Below are 15,526 nucleotides of genomic sequence, written 5' to 3'. Positions count from 1 at the left end.
GCCCCCCCCTTCCCTGAGTGCACGTGTGCTCTCTCTCTCTCTCTCTGTCTCCCTAAAATAAATAAATAAGTCTAAAAAAAAAAAAAAAGGTAAAGCTTCCTAAGGAACTTGGAATTTAGCCGGGGAGGGAGAGAAGAATCAAAAAGGCAAATTGGCATTAAATAATAATAGCAGTAACAACAACATTTGGCATTAACTGACCGTCTGTTATATGCCAGCCTCTCTACTGATCACTCTACATATATGATCTCAAATCTTTATTTATTTTTTTAAAGATTTTATTTATTTATTTGAGAGAGAGAGAATGAGAGATAGAGAGCACGAGAGGGAAGAGGGTCAGAGGGAGAAGCAGACTCCCTGCTGAGCAGGGAGCCCGATGCGGGACTCGATCCCGGGACTCCAGGATCATGACCTGAGCCGAAGGCAGACGCTTAACGACTGAGCCACCCAGGCGCCCCTGATCTCAAATCTTTAAATCCAAGAATTAATTGTGCCCATTTTACAGATAGAGAAACTGAGTCTCGGGAGGCTGACTTGCCTAGAATATCCCTGATCCCGGCAGAACCAAGATACAAGCCCAGGGAAGTTTGGGGCTGATGTCTATGCCACACTGCCTCCACTAAGAATGCCCAGAACTGTCCCAGTGCCTTGGTTGGACACTCAGGTACACATCCAAGGCAGACAGACACCAACTACGGAGATGCAGCCGGGTTGTCAGGGCCTGATGCCATCAACCAACCACGCTTCCATGTTCAGGTGCCACAGGCCCTGGGACAGACTCCATAACTTGCCAACCGGCCTGATGGCAGAGGACAATGTGCTGCTTGGCCGAGCAGGTGATCACATTCAGGTAACAGGGCTCTTTCTCAAGGTGAAGACTGTTGGTCTGGTTTGTGTATCAGACTCACGAGTTTGTCCATGAGCCTCATCAACTCCGGGCCCTGAAAATTTTAAACTTCTCACTTGGCCAGGTCGACCAAGACTGTGACACTGTGCAGCCAGTTGGAAGAAGCTGTGCCCACAGAAGGAATCACTGTGACTCTGGGAGGCATAAGCCTGTTTCAAGGTCAAATTTGCCTCTTCAACCACAAATTCAACTAATCCATATTCATGGCCAGGAACTGGGTATATGACAGCACAGATGTCTTTCCATCCTTGGGAGCTGGCAATCTGGGTAGAGATTCAGACAGGCAAACACCCGCCTGTTCTGAGAGAAGACAATGGCTAGAATTTCTGAGCAATCTCTTTTCCCCTCCTCTCCATGGAGGATGACAAAGGTATGCTTTGTAATGACACTTCAGTTTGAGACCCAAGGGACGCCTGGGGGGCTCAGTCGGTTAAGCATCTGCCTTTGGCTCAGGTCATGATCCCGGGGTCCTGGGATCTAGTCCCACATCGGGCTCCTTGCTCGGCGGGGAGGCTGCTTCTCCCCCTCCCTCTGTCTGCCGCTCCTCCCTGCTTGTGCTCGCTCTCTCTAACAAATAAATAAAATCTTTAAAAATAAATAAATAAATAAATTTGAGACCCGAATCCTTCACCAAGGGGACCCCCGTGCAGTGCCTGACTCCTTCTGAGACTCTCCAGGGCCGATTCCGATGAAGTTAGTTCATATGTATTGCAACCCACAAAAGGGAGGCCTAAATCACCAATCGAAACCTAGATCAGGGCGCCTGGGTGGCTCAGATGGTTAAGCGTCTGCCTTCGGCTCAGGTCGTGATCCCAGAGTTCTGGGATCGAGTCCCGCTTTGGGCTCCCTGCTCCTTGGGAGCCTGCTTCTCTCTCTCTCTCCCTCTGTCTCTCATGAATAAATAAATAAAATCTTTAAAAAAAAAAAAAGACTCTGAAAAAAATCTTTAAAAAAAAAAGAAACCTAGATCAGCCTGCACTATGGGAAACACCTGTCAGGGAAACACACACCAGTCACGGGCCTCCGGCCCCACTTTAGCTAGCTTTCTTTATCCTAGGAAACAGGGTCTGCCAGCTTTAGAAAGAAATCCCAACCTCCCAGCCAATCATGCCCTGTTTCCTCTTGGTCCCTTTTAATGCTTGAAAACTGGCTCTTGTCCCAAATCCCTCCGGAAGGGTGCTCCGCTATTTGCAAGGCACTGGACTTGCCCAATCCGTGCACTGTTGTCTCTTGAATAAAGGACGTCGGGCTCATTATTAAACTGTTTCAGCTTTAGGGCACCTGGGTGGCTCAGTCATTAAGCGTCTGCCTTCGGCTCAGGTCATGATCCCAGGGTCCTGGGATGGAGCCCGCATCAGGCTCCCTGCTCGGCGGGAAGCCGGCTTCTCCTTCTCCCACTCCCCCTGCTTGTGTTCCCTCCTCTTGCTGTCTCTATCTCTCTGTCAAATTAAAAAAAAATTAAAAATAAATAAATAAATAGTTTCAGCTTTGTCACTGATGGTTCTCAACAGGCCCACACCCCAGCCTTTGAGGGGGTTCTAGCCCCTCCCTGGAACTGGGACCAGGGCTTGAACAGGGCAGGCTTCCCCTTCAAAGCTTTGTCACACAAAACTAGAGCAACGGTAGAAAGATTAGTGGTGGCTGGGGGGGTGGAGGATGAAAGGTGGAGCACAGAGAATTTTGAGGGCAGTGGAACTATTCGCTATGTTACTGTAATGGTGGATACACGACATCCTGCATTTGTTAAAAGGGCACCACAGAGAGTGAACCCTGATGTAAACTGTGGACTTCAGTTAATAATAGTGTATCGATATCTGCTCATTCATTGTAGCAAAGGTACCACACTAATGCAAGACACTAATAATGGAGAAAGTGGGAGGGGAGGGAAGGGGCATATGGGAACTCTATTATGGGCTCGAGTTTCTATAAACCTGCAACTGCTCTAAAAAATGAAGTTTATTAATTTATTTATTTTAATTTATTTTTATTTTTATATTAATTTATTTTTAAGACTTTTTAATGTGCTTTTTAAGAGATTTTACTTATTTATTGGAGAGAGAGAGAGCAAGCGAGAGAGCGAGTATGAGTCGGGGAGGAGCAGATGGAGAGGAAGAAGCGGGCTCCCCACTGAGCAGAGAGTCTGACACAGGGCTCGATCCCAGGACCCCAGGACCATGACCCAAGCCAAAGGCAGACACTTAACCGACTGAGCCACCCAGGCGCCCTGAAGTCTATTAATTTAAAACAAAATAAAACAAACGAACAAAAAACCGTGCCATAGAGACCAGACCATACAAGGTCTCCTGGATTCTGGTGCTAGAGATGCCTGATTTGCCCCCAAAGAAAATTAATGGCTCATGGTCCTGTGACACACTGGGATCTCCAGGGGTTCCAGTGGCACTAAAGCAATGTCGAAATTAGTAGCAATATAAAGTGGAAAATCAAAGTACAGAGAAGTTGTTTAACAGGCTCCGTTTGTGTGAAAAAAGACCATTTGTCCATATTTTTCATATTTGCATAAAATATCTCTGGAGGAATTCAGGGCAGGTAGAATGGAAATTTTTTTACTAAATCTCCTTTAGAATTCATTGAGAAACCACATAAAGGCATTTCCTATTAAAAAAAAAAATTGGTTCGGGCACCTGGGTGGCTCAGATAGTTAAGCGTCTGCCTTGGGCTCAGGTCATGATCCCAGGGTCCTGTGATTGAGTCCCGCATCGGGCTCCCTGCTCCTTGGGAGCCTGCTTCTCCCTCTGCCTCTCTCTCTCTCTCTCTCTCTCATGAATAAATAAATAAAATCTTTTTAAAAAAGAACAAAAAAAGGAAAAAATTGGTTCTTTTATTATTTTTTTTTTTATAGTAGGCTTCACATCCAACATGGTGCTTGAACTCACAACACAGAGATCAAGAGTCTCATGTTCTACTGACTGAGCCAGCCAGGCGCTTGGGTCCATCTTAAAAAAATAAAGAAGATCGGAGCGCTCGGGTGGCTCAATCGGTTGAGCATCCCACTAGAGATTTCGGCTCAGGTCATGACCCCATGGGTTGTGAGATGGAGCCCACTTGGGGCTCCCCCACTGAGTGGAAAGTCTGCTTGAGATTTTCTCCCTTGCCCCTTCCCCCCCCCAAATAAATAAATAAATATTTTTAAAACATAAAGAAAGAAGATTAAAACTATTATAAAAAGTGGTCAACATCATTAGTTATCAGAAAAGAGGCTCAACATCATGAGTCATCAGGGAAATGGAAATCAAAACCACAAGATGCCCCTACACACTCACTAGGATGGCTGTGTTACCAAACAGACAGATAGTAACCAGTGTTGGGGAGGATGTGTAGTAACTGGTGTTGGGGAGGATGTGTAGTAACTGGTGTTGGGGAGGATGTGGGGAAATGGAACCCTTTTACACTGCTGGTTGGGAATGGAAAGTGGCGTAGCCGCTGCGGAAGACAGGTTGGCAGTTCCTCAAAGGGTTAAACGGAGTTACTGTATGATCCAAGTATACACGCGTGGGAATTAAAAACACAGGTCCACCCAAAAGCATGTACGTGCATGTTCGTGGCATTATTCATGGTAGCCCCAAAGTGGGAACGACCCCAGTGTTACCACCCGCTGGATGGATGAACAAGTTGTGGTACATCCATACAGTACGCTAGGACTCAGCAATAAAAAGGAAGGAACCGCAGGCATAGGCTACAGCACGGATGAACTTTGAAAACATCGTGCCAAGTGAAAGAAGCCATTCAAAAAAGGCCAGTCAAAAAAACCATACATATTGTATGGCTCCATTTATAGGAAATGTCCAGAGTAAGCAAATCCACACAGGTCAGTGATTGCCAGAGGCTAAAGAGGATAGCAGAATTGGGGACGACAGCTAAGGAGTGCAGGCTGTCTTTGGCAAGTAACATGTCCTGAAAATGTGCTCTAGAGTTGGTGGTGGTGATGGTTGCTCAGTTCTGTGCATATACTACCAGCCAGTGAATTATATCTATTATATACCATAACTATGTAAATCATATGGTACGTGAATTATATCTTAAAGCTGTTTTGTAAAAATATTTTTTAATATTTTGAGAAAATACTTTCCTTTAAAAGGAAAAAAAAAATGCCTAAACAATCTTGGCCCTAAAATGTCCAGGAGAAGAGAAGCCAAGGTCCAAGTCCCAGCTCCATCACTTACTCTACCAACCGTGAGAGCCTGGGCAAGTTGTCAAGCCTCAGTGTTCTCATCCAGAAAATGGGGAGAATGGATGCAGCCTTGTGCCAGGGCTGTTGTGAGAATGGGATGAGATGGGGCACGTGGAGCACCCCACACAGGCCTGGCCCGTGTCAGCACAGTGCAAACAGAGCTAGGAGCAGGAGGATGTTACATGTAGGGGATAGTGTGGGGTTTTGCTTCCTTATTATTTATTAAGAGCAAGAGGAGGAGGCTTCCTCGAGTGGACAAAGAAAGTGGGGAAACTGCCCCAGAGCCCGCAGGTTGTCCCCCACCCCCTTTCCCCCACAGCTGGCCCAATATCTGCCTCTCCAAGATTCTGGATCCTCCCAGTACTTAAAGCTACAATCCCACCAGATGTAACCACCCCACAGCCCCATCACCATGGTCACCACCCTCCTCCACCCCATGCTGGTGGCAGGGCTAGGGGCATGCAGTGGCTGGAATGGCTAGGGATGTCAATGCCAAGGGAAGGGAGAGGTCCCCAGTCCACTGCCACCAACCCTCCCCTGCCAGGTGCCGATGAGCAGGCTTTCTCGCTTCCTCTGCTCTGTCTACAGACTGCAGGTGCTCCCGCAGCTCCCCACAGCCCCCATCCCAGTCAGCCCAGCAGGTGGGAAGAGAGTTGTCTGACTACAGCCAGACTCAAGATGGTGGGAGCTTACCCCCTGCTTCCCCAAGGGGCTTTTCCTGGTCTAGGAACCCTGATAGGGCTCAGGAGACCTGGGTCCTGCTTCCCGCTCATCACAACTGAGCTGCAGGACCTTGGGCAAGGCACTGCACCTCCCTGGCTGTGCTGTCGCCATCACCGTGGGACAGTGGGACAGTGAGGGGCTGGGGTACAGGCTGTCCGGGCCCCATCCAGGTCCTGACCTCTGCGATGATGCGGTGACTTGGAAGACAAGTGCTCCCCCCGTAGTAGAAGATCCCCAGGAGGCTGGACCTTCGCCTGGACTCTCTCTGACCCTGGAAGGAGTGAGAGGAGGGCCTGTGACCCTATTGCGTGCAGGGCTCTGAGCCCTCTGCACACCCCATCTCATGGAAACCTCCGTGGCCTGCAAGCCCATGTGGCTAGGAGATCAGGATCCTCCAGGTCCTGAGGTTGGACAGCCTGGGCTCAATCCCAGCTCCACTATGAACTAGCAGATGATCTGGGCAAGATATTTAAGCTCTCTGTGTTCCACTTCCTCATTTGCAAAATGGAGCTAATAATAGTGCCTTCCTTACAGAGATGTGAGGATCAAACGAGTAAATACATGTCATATGATCAGAACAGTGACGGGCACCTGCTAAATTTGAATTAAGATCGACTGCTATTATTATTCCCATTTTATTTTTTTTAAGATTTATTTATTTATTTGAGAGAGGGGGAGCAGGGGGGATGGAGGGAGGGGGAAGGAGAGGGAGCAAGAATATCAAATGGACTCCCCACTGAGCACAGAGCCCGACCTGGGCTTCCATCCCACGACCCTGAGATCATGACCTGAGCCGAAATCAAGAGTCAGGTGCTTAAGTGACTGAGCCACCCAGGTGCCCTTATTCCGGTTTTAGAAGGAACCTGGGGCATGGAAAATTTAGGTGACTCGCCCAAGGACACAGGAAATGGTGGGGCCAGGCTTTCAGCCCAGGTCTGTCTGACTCTCAAGTCCACATTGTTCACCACCCAGTGCTGGGCTCCCTAGAACAAATCCTGAAATGAGCAGAGTGGTGGGTGCTGATGGCTTCGGGAATAGTACTAAAAAATAATAATTACAGGCTTTCTTTCCTGATTACCAAAGCAGTATATGTTCACTATCAATAATTGAGAAAATGTGGAAAAGCATAAGGAAGAGGAGGTAAAAAAAAAAATCCTTTTCCTCTATGGCTTTATAAAAACCTCATCTGAGAGCTATAGAAAGGGAAATGACCTTTACCCACTTTAAGCAAGGCCTCACTTGGGGGGCCCGGAAGGGTCAGTACCTACTCTCCTGGGGCAAAGGCAGCCCCTCCTGGGCCTTCTTCATGCCCACCCTGGGCCTCCAGGCCCCCACATGGAGTCACAGCCTTGGGGAACTTCACTCTAAGCCTCAGCCTGCAGCTGCCTGGGTCACATGCTTGGATAGGAAGTCTGGCCACAGGCCTTAGGCCTCCATAAAACTGCATCTGGTCTGCTGAGGAGGCCTGGGGTCATAAGCTAAGCCACAGATCTTGGCCTAGTGTCACCACTTCCAGAAAATGAGAGACAATCAAAACTACCTTTCCCTTGGGTTTCTGGCCTCTGGCCATAAGCAAAAGGCTCAGTAGAGCCCCGGGCCATGGGACCCTTGTGTGTGTGGCAAGCACAGCGCAGGCTGAGGAGATCCTGCCCTGAAGCACCAAAACCAGTTAAGATAGAATTTACAGTTCCTCAGAGGGCCCCCTAGGGCAATGGTCTTCTTGTACAGAAGGGGAAACTGAGGCCCAGAGGAACAAGTGATTCCTCCAAGGTCCTCCAGTAAGGGGCTCTACAGCTAGAGCAAAACCCCAGTTTCCTGACTCCCTGGACAATTCTTGTTCCAGTGCTTGGGACTTTGCCCTAGATCTAATCTGCTAAAAAAAATTATTTTGGGATTTCATTTCATCTCTAGAGCCTAAGGAACCTTGCCCAAGGAAAGAGGAGGAATGATTATCAAGTTTGGATCTGGAAGTTTACAGATACTAGGCCTCACAGCAAGGCAGGAAGCTGCCTTGTGTCTCAGCCTGTCACAGCTGGTATTTCTGGAAAAGGCTTTGCATGGGCGGGTTGGGGCCTGCAGGTGTGCTGGGGGATGGCTGCCCCATGAGTCAGCTGATCTGGCATCATCCCCTCAATTTCTCTTCCTCATTCAGGATGACGCTGGAGTATAGCCTTCTGTGGGCCTTCAGAGGTGAGCTGTGGGTGGGTCTTACCACCTCGAGTGGATGTGTCAGCATAGGCGAGGCTGTCTGTCTGGCCAGGACTCTTGGGAAAGTGATCAGGAATATCTGGTCACCCCCCCTCCCCCGCCAACTAGGACCCCAAGCTTTATGGTGGGTTAGAGGGTCAGTCAACGTGGGGGTTAGGGGCCCACTGGGCATGGGGTCCCACACCTGATGGGAAAGAGAAATTGAAGTCCCTCTCCTGGGAAAACTCCGTCCCAGGAGGGAGTAGCACACAGTCATGTGATCTAGGAAAGTAGAACAGACACCGTCCAATCCCAACGGGCCTTTTGAGATCTCGAGACCAATCTAGATTGTTGCCTCTCTTATACCAATGGGGAACCAGTCACTTGGAGAGGTTGAGAGCCTTGCCCAAGGTCACACCCCAGAAGATAAGGGATTCAGACCTAGAATGCCAACTCTCAGCCCAGTGTGCCCTATGCCACTCAGATCCCTCCTACCTGAATTTCCCCCACTGCCGCAACACACACACACTCACACTCACTCACACACACTCACACTCTCTCACACACTCACACACACACACACACACACACACACACTCACACACCTATCTGGAAGCATGCCTTCGGAGGTCAGCCTGACACAGAGCAGGGCCTCAAGCGGGGAAACTGAGGCCAGAGGTGCTTCTGTGGGGGAAGAACAGGTTGAGCAGGGCTGAGCCAAGGCTCCTGGGCCTGTTGACTGCTCTTTCCTTGTTGCCTCTCCCCTGCCTTATGAACTAGACCATTCAGATCATAATTGAGCTATATTACTGATTAAGGAAATGCCCTGGAGTGGTAAGCTTGGGCTGCGGGAAGCTCAAAGAGCACCAGGAACGACAGCCACGCTGGGGTCCTGAGTCATTGGTCCTGAGCACCTCGAGTCTTTGGAGACCCCAAACCTTGAAGGTACAAAGCAGGGTAGCCTGAGCTGAGTCTGACAGTGGGGTCTCTCAGGAATCCAGCATACCAGCCCTTCCAAAGCCCATCCCCTCCTCAGTTCCAGCTTTACAGCTCCCTGAAAGTGAGACAAGGTTGGGCTAACCTGACAAATAATCCCCAGAGAGGTTAAGTGACTTGTCAAGTGGCAAAAGGTCACAGAGCTGCTTAATGGTGGGATGGGGCCTGAAGTCCCCAGACCTCTGCTCCTTGTATCAGGCCTGGGACCAGTCACCTTTCCAAAGAAGTGTACCAGGCTCTATTACCTGGAGGGAGCCCAGTATTTCCTGAACTCAACCACCGCTTTCCACCTCCACAGGTGCCACCCTATGCCAGGCCACCTTGCACTCACAGGATGGCTTCAGTGGCCTTGGGGGTCTCCCAGCTCCCATCCCCTGTTCCCCTCCCCTCTATCATCCGTGCCAGGAATGTGGCTACATCTGTGTAGATGTCATAAATGTCTCTTCAAGCGTCTGTGCCCGCGACCCCGGTATACGCAAGGACGTCCACTCGGCTGAGATCCACATGTCTTGCTTTCTCAAGTCTCCGTTCCTGGGATCCTTCCCCCACTCCTCACCCCGCACCCGACAGAGTCCTCTGCGGAGCACTGCCCCTGTGGAGTCCACTGCGGAGTTCAGAAGCAAAGAGGTAGTCATGGGCACACATGCTTACTTGAATTTAAAGAGTGAAGTCAGTATTTGAGCTTTAAACATTCCAACGACCATTAGTTGGGGCCAACCTGTTATTTATTTAAAAGGAAGATAATTTTGATCTGTAAGTTACATTTAGGAGTGGAAATTTTTTAGAAAGGACAAATTGTATGAAGCAATTCAAATGTTCCCCTGAATATCACACAGAAGTCATAAATGTTTAGGAGTTAGTTATAGCAGCAGTTTTTACATTTCCAAAGATTATTTATTTATTTTGAAAGATTTTATTTATTTGAGAGAGAGAGAGAGCACAAGCAGGGGAGCGGCAGGCCGGGGGAGAAGCAGGTTCCCCACTGAGCAGGGAGCCCGATATGGGCCCTGGGATCATGACCTGAGCTGAAAGCAGATGCTTAACCGACTGAGCCACCCAGGGGTCCCTGAAAAAATATTTTTAAAACATCTACAACATATAGCAAGGGACAAAATGCATCATTTGCAAGTTCAATTTTTTTTTAAATTTGTGGTATGAAAAATTTCAAAGTGTTTTCTGCGTGTGTGTGTGTGTGTGTGTGTTTTAAGCTCTACGCCCAACATGTAGCTTGAACTCACAACCTTGAGATTAGGAGTTGCATGTTCTTCTGACTGAGCCAGGCTGGCACATCCTTCAAATGTGTTTTTATTAAAGAGTGCCTGTTGAGGGGCACCTGGGTGACTCAGTTGGTTAAACGTCTACCTTGGGCTCATGTCATGATCCCCGAGTCCTGGGATCGAGCCCCACGTCAGGCTCCCTGCTCAGAGGGAGCCTGCTTCTCCCTCCCCTCTCCCTCTCCTGCTCTCTCTCGCTATCTCAGTCACTATCTGTCCCTCTCTCCCAAATAAATAAATAAAAAATCTAAAAAAAAAATAAAGGGGCGCCTGGGTGGCTCAGTTGGTTAAGCGACTGCCTTCGGCTCAGGTCATGATCCTGGAGTCCCGGGATCGAGTCCCGCATCGGGCTCCCTGCTCTGCAGGGAGTCTGCTTCTCCCTCTGACCCTCCCCCCTCTCATGCTCTCTCTCTCTATCTCATTCTCTCTCTCAAATAAATAAATAAATAAATAAATAAATAAATAAATAAATAAATCTTTAAAAAAAATAAATAAAATAAAGAGTGCCTGTTGGGAAAAAGGGTGATCATTGCCTCGTTAAAGCAATCTTTTAAAAACATCCATCAGATCATAGTGTCCATCTGCTCAAAATTCTCCTGTGGTTTTTTGTTGCTGTTCTTCCTCCAACACACCCAGCTCATTCCCCCCACTGGGAGGGGGTTGCCCTTTGTTCTTCTCTCTGCCTAGAACGTTCCTCCCCCAGATACTCATTCTGGAGTCTGCTCTCCAACAAACCCAACCAAAATGGCTTCCACGCCCACCCTGTCACGTCACCTGTTGGCACTTTCCTCTTGGCCTTATCTTTGGAGTTGTAGCCTATGTTTACTTTTTGCCAGCATACTTGCATGTAAGTGTGAGGGAGGCAGAGACAATCTTGCTGTATCTCCAGCCACTGAGTAAGGGCCCAGCACATAGTAGGTGCTCTGGAAACATTCTCCAGGAACAGAGGTGAAGCAGTGACGGTTTGGATGTAGTTGGGGCCACAGACAAGCATTATTTGAAGAATGAGCCAGTGAATAAATGAAGGAGCAAAAGAACGTGGGTCCATGGCCTGGAATGTCTGCACTCTTTCCCTTACTCCTTACTCATCCATCGTGACCCAGCTCCAGCATTACCCAGCTTTCTGAGAGGAGAGCACATCCCCCATGATGCATGGGACAGCCTCAGTTGGGCTCCAGTGCCTGCACCTGCTGATTGGGAGCCCGGGCATGCCTGGATCCCAAGCTCCCAGAGCGTGGTAATCCTCAGTAAATGCTTCATGGACAAATGGGTGGTGGCAAGAAAGGAGGGACCCATTATGTTACCCTGCCACTCACTCAACCAACACTTTGAGCCCCTACTATGTGTCAGGCACCAAGCCCCCAAATCTCAGCCTCCATGATGTGGAAACAATCCATACCCCTTATATTTTAATTTTTTTACCCATTTACTTATATATCTTGTCACCGAAAACTGTAGTTTCTAAATGATTCTCAAAAGCATACTCAATTGGGGAAAAAATTGGAAAATACAGGAAGAAAAATATAAGGAACACAAATACACTTCTCCTATAACTCTGTGCCCCATTGGCCCACAACCAGCTCCAGGCGACTTGACCTCTCACACTTCCCGGGTCCCCAGGTGAGCACCTCACCTCTGGATTTTTAACAGGTCAGAACGGGGGCCTGTGGGGACGGGGCTCTAGGAAGACAGAGGTGAAGTGGGACAGTTTGCACCCAGTTAGGGCAGTAGATGTATTCCATTCCCTGAAAGGCCATGCGGGTGGTTGACTCCCCAGGAAGCCAGGCCTTGCCCAGTGAAGTTCTGGAAGGACTTGGGGGTGGGTCCAGAGGCTTCCAGAAGGAGGCCAGTCCCTGCCCAGGGCTATGCTTCCTTCGACAACAATTCTCATTGTTCTCTCCCTATCTCTGAAACACTTTATCTGGGTCTAGGGACAACAGGACACACGGAGGGACAAGTGAGGCCTTCTCCCTGGGCTGGGAGGCAGAGGTGGGCTGGGGTTGACACAGATGGTCATTTCCTCCACCACCTTTGCTGAGGGTCCGCCATTGCACACACTGCAGGCAGGGGCTGGGTGTTGGAAGGAGGGTATGGCAGGGTCCTGCCTTCAAGAGATTCTCACCGAAGTCCCATGTGGGCCAAGAGATGACCTTCTTATACATTGTCTCGGCCCCATCCATCTCGCACCCCATCTCTGGGGACTCCCTAAATCTCAGAGGCCACGGTCATCTTCACTGTCACCTCCCCAGCCACCACAAATAGCTTCACATAGGCCATCCCATCTGATACTACCAAGATCATACAGTCTTAAATTTGTCATCTTTTTTTTTAAGATTTTATTTATTTGAGAGAGAGAGAGAGAGAGAGAGAGCACGAGCAGAGGAGAGAGACAGAGGGAGAGGGAGAAGCAAACGCCCTGCTTAGCAGGGAGCCCGCCAGGACCCTGGGATCATGAGCTGAGTCAAAGGCAGACACTTAACCGACAGAACCACCCAGGTGCCCCTCATCTTTTTGTTTGTTTGTTTTTAAACAGACATTAGGGAACAATTTTATTAGTCATCATCCATGCTCATGGCACAATCTTCATTGCAGGCTTTACAGTTGTGAAAAACGGAAGGGTCTGTGAGAACAGAGCCTGGGGCTGCCATGACTGTCACTGAATTCCAAGGGCCCAGAACAGTGTCTGGCACGAAGGAGCTCAACATTTTTGGTTGAATAAATGAGTCTTGGAGAAATGAAAAGGATTTGCCAGGCCAGAAAGCTAGGTGGAGATGGGGTTCAACCCAGGTCTCCAAGCTGATAGTACAGAGCCGAGTCCACCACACCTCACACCACCACACTCTGCTGCTACTTTATTGCTCAGTAATTCTTGCTGTCTCTCTACTGCCCACAGGACCAGGGCCAAACCATCTCCCTGGCAGTCAACACTCAATTCTTCTCCCCTCGTCGCTCACTGCTCTCCAGAGTGCCCCCTTCACTTTCAGCCCCTGTGCCCACAACCTGCAGGCCCACCTTTCCCATTCACCCCCTGTCCAAGCCCTCCATCCAGCAAAGGGGATGCCCTCACATCTGTAGTGCTTGGCCGCCATCTTGTCTCTACCAGTACCATTTCCAGGAGGAGGCCTCTGTCAACCCTCGTGGAATATGTGACTAGATGAATGGGCTAATGAACGAACGTATGCATGCCTGAACGAGTGAGTGAATCCAGGGGTCCTGGGGCTGTTTCCCTGGACCTTCAGTAAGAATCTTTCCGTCTCTGGGCAGGCCAAGGAGGAAGGTTACATTCAGCTTCTCTACAATGGTTTGCAAGAAAGGGAAAGACAAAACCACCTGGGAGCCAGCAAGCCCCTCCTCTTTCTCCCAGGAGAGGAAGCCCTCCAGGAGAGCAATTGCTATGGTGCTGGGGAAGGTACCAGGACATAGCCTTCACAAAGCAGGAGAGCCTTTCCAGCCAGATCCCTGGGGAAACTTGGAGAAAAAGGTTTGGTGCTGTCCCCGAGAAGAAACAGAATAACAATCTTCAAGGTCAGGTGCTTTGGGGGCGCCTGGGTGGCTCAGTTGGTTAAGCAACTGCCTTCGGCTCAGGTCATGATCCCAGGGTCCTGGGATCGAGCCCCACACCGGGCTCCCTGCTCGGCGGGAAGCCTGCTTCTCCCTCTCCCACTCCCTCCCCCTGCTTGTGTTCCCTCTCTCGCTGTCTCTCTCTCTGTGTCAATTAAATAAATGAAATCTTTAAAAAAAAAAAAAGGTCAGGTGCTTTGTCTTTCCAGCCACACGGGAAGGAAGACAGGAACTGGAGGAAGAATATGGACACCCAGCGATGTCAAGTGGCTTCCCCAGGTCACACCACCACTCACAGGGTCGGTCATTATTTGAGCCCAGGGTACCTGCTCTGTGGGCTAAATCACAAGGAGGGAGGACAGAGGTGGAGAAAACTGAGTTTGCAGGGCAAAGATTCAGAAAAGGAAAGAGTCTCATTCAAAAATGAAATAGAAAGTTGGGCGCCTGGGTGGCTCAGTTGGTTAAGCAACTGCCTTCGGCTCAGGTCATGACCCCGGAGTTCTGGGATCCAGTCCCACATCAGGCTCCCTGCTCAGCAAGGGGCCTGCTTCTCCCTCTGACCCAACCCCCTCTCGTGTACTCTCTCTCATTCTCGCTCTCTCAAATAAATAAATAAATCTTAAAAAAAATGAAATAGAAAGTTGCCTCTCAAGGTGGGCCCATGCATGGCTGGTGTAGCGGAGACAGGTCCACCCTTGCAGAGAGCATTTTGGCAATGAGCACCAAGGACCTAAAAAGTGTTCCTTCTCTTTAGCACACTAATTCAACTGCTGGGAATTGACCCGAAGCCTAGAGGCAGAAAAGCGTGATGACAAAGATGCTCATTACAGTGTCAGTCATAATAGCAGAAGGTTCGAGATGAGCCAAACCTCTGACAGGAAGAAGACAAAGAAAATCGAGACAGTCAGAGAATATTGCACAGCCACTGACAGTGCCATTTGAGAAGGCTTTTTCATGGTGGGGGACAGGCTTACATTAAAATGCAAGGCAGAGAAAAAAACAGGATGTGAAATTTTTAATGCCAAGTGACAACAGCTACCTAAAAAAGACACGGAAAAAAAAAAAAAAACAGAAGCAAATGAGCTGAAGTGGTCCTGCAATAGCCCTTGTGGGATAGAACCAAGGGGAACTTGGGTTCTTTATTCTGCTTTCTGAATTTTCTAGTAGCTATGTATTACTTGCAATTTTTTTAAAGATTTTATTTATTTATTTGAGAGAGAGAGAATGAGAGATAGAGAGCACATGAGAGGGGGGAGGGCAGAGGGAGAAGCAGACTCCCTGCCAAGCAGGGAGCCCAATGTGGGACTCGATCCCGGGACTCCGGGATCATGACCTGAGCTGAAGGCAGTCGCTTAACCAACTGAGCCACCCAGGCACCCAGCTTGCAATTTTTTTAAAAAAGGAAAATATTTTAGACATTTTTCTGATTATAAAATTATACATTCTGTTGATAAAAAAATGTTAACTATATATGTATGAAAGTCCAAAGCAAAGGAACTCTGTAATTCTGCTCAGAAATAACCGGTGTTAATATCCTCTTAGTCACCTACACACACAAATACAAACACACACATACTCATACATATATATACCTACACACATGTCTACACATACACACAGACATGCACATATATATTCATACACATACATATGTACACAATTATACATGCATACACCCCTATATACATA

The sequence above is a fragment of the Callorhinus ursinus genome, unplaced genomic scaffold, assembly GCF_003265705.2.
Source record: "Callorhinus ursinus isolate GAN/ISIS: 27379988/994484 unplaced genomic scaffold, GSC_fseal_2.0 scaffold31, whole genome shotgun sequence".
Lineage (NCBI taxonomy): Eukaryota > Metazoa > Chordata > Mammalia > Carnivora > Otariidae > Callorhinus > Callorhinus ursinus.
The sequence above is the reverse complement of the archived record's forward strand: the minus strand, read 5'-3'. Positions refer to the sequence as shown.